A 2,437-nucleotide genomic window follows, 5' to 3' on the forward strand; every position below is an offset into this window, starting at 1 on the left:
CTCTCTCTCTATGGGCCACGGTCCTGGCCATTTGGTTCCTAGCAATCTACATTGTTCATAACAGAATGGTTATATACATACATACACGTGTGTTTTAATAGAATAGTTTTTTTTTTTTTTAAACTTCCAAGAGTGATCAATCGCTGCGCCTGCATTGTTATAATGGTCACAGGATCAGGACAGTACATTCTATATGCTTCTAAGTTGACAAGATATGCAAATAATCTTCTTTATTAAAAGAGAATTACAATTTTCATCTACCGTAAGAAAATCATACTAGGTCCATTTCATCATTTACATCTATTTAATTATTTACATAATCCATTAAATATATAACATTTATAAAAATCTTAATAATTATATGAATATTATTTATAAACAAATTTTAACTGTAAATTTAAATTTATTTTTAGCTATAACAAATATGTTGAGAAAAAATCTATCAAAATCTTGCAAATTCTTTTTTAATTAATGCATTTGTTAATTTATAGATAGTAATAAATCTAAGAAAATAAAACTGTATGCTATTTATTTTATAAAATTTATAATTATAGTCTATATTATATTAAAATAAATTAATATATGAATAAAATATGAAATTATATTAAATTAGTAAATGAAAATATTTTTAAAAAATTTACTTTCATTCCATTCACCGTTTAAAAGAATTAAAATTCAAAAATTATATAATATTTTTATTTTTTTGTCATACTTTTATAAAAAATATAATACTTTTATAAAAAAAATTGTTAACATATGTTCAACTTTTATACCTACAACTATATATTATCTATTTATTTATTTTGAAAATCACAACAAAATATATCTAAACTGATTATATAGGAAATATAAAGTATGTAACTAACCTTTGGTTTAAGTGTTGTTTACAAATTATGCTATTTGAAGAATTTGAAATTTTAATAATTCATTAAAGATACTAATAAAAAATAAATTTTAGCTATAAATTTTAAATATAAATTTAATGTTTATTTTTAATCATAACAAAATATTCTGAAAAAATTATAAAAAATCTTACCAAAAATTGCAGCTTTTTAAAAATAAATATTGCATTAGTTTAGTAACAAAAAAAAATCAAAAGTCATATAATTTCCAAGCTCAAAATAGTTTGGTAATTTCCAAATTTCTCTGGACCAAATATACAATTTTAAAAATAAATATTTCAGGCTCAAACGATAATTTTACAAATTTTACAAAAGATAAAATCATAGATGCTAAATTATAATGTCTTAAAAATGCAACACGAGAAAATTATGATGTAAAAATCAAAGTGGTATAATATTTTGAAAATTTAAGTTAATAACAACAAAATAAAAAAAAACTTTGTATCATAAGATCCAAAATATGATATATCGATAAAATATACTAAAATAATATGATATATGCTCTATGTATAAAATATGCTAAAATAATAGGACTAAATTACTTAAACTGAAAAATGTATTTACATATAAAATCCAGAATATACTAAAATAATAGATGGTAAAATATATTTTTAATACAAATTGAAAATATAAATTATCATGAACAAATATCTTTTCTATAGTATAACTAATTAAAATTTTAAAATGTTCTGTTTACAAACTGTAGAAATTAAAAAGTATTTTTTTGGAAGGAGATTCTCTATTTTATTATTTCATATTATGAATTTATTGTACCTAACCCAAAAATATATTAGTATATAATAACAAATAATAAGAAAGTAAAATATATAAAACAAATAATTATATATGAATAATGTCAAATAAGAAACATAACCAATAAGATTATAGAGTTACACAGTATATAACACTAAAATGTAAATCATATATTTAAAATGTTTGCAATAATAGTAAAGTTATACATTTATGAAATGAAAAACTATCCACTTGGATGTGTAGGTCAAATTCTATTTGTATATTATATCGGCCCCGCCCAATCATTACTCAGGCAGTGGCAAAATTGTAATACAAAAAAAAATTCTTAATCACATTTTTTATAGCCGTGGGGATCCCAAAAGCTTTATACGTCCATAGACAAATCCCACGACGTCTTACAACTGATATCTTGCATATTTACATTGTTTTATCCATTCACCCATGTGCATTTTGATCATATAGACTAGGATTTAGCCATGTTTAGGTTGCATTTTGCATACATGAGTCTTTATCAGGTATTGGAGTACCACATGGAGTTCTTGGAGGCATTTGGGTGCATTTGGAGCTCAAAAGAAGTGTTTAAAGCGATCAACGGACGAGCAGCGCACCAGAGCGACCTCACCGGAGCGACGCCGTGAAGTCGCTGTGGCACACATCCCGGAGCGACCTTGCCAGAGCGACGTAGAGAGGTCGCTCGCGTTTTTATCGCGAGACACCCCTCCCAGAGCGACTTGCCAGAGCGACGATCCAAGGTCGCTCGCGTTTCCATGGCGAGACGACAC

This window comes from Brassica oleracea, chromosome C2 (genome assembly GCF_000695525.1).
Source record: "Brassica oleracea var. oleracea cultivar TO1000 chromosome C2, BOL, whole genome shotgun sequence".
Taxonomy (NCBI): Eukaryota; Viridiplantae; Streptophyta; class Magnoliopsida; order Brassicales; family Brassicaceae; genus Brassica; species Brassica oleracea.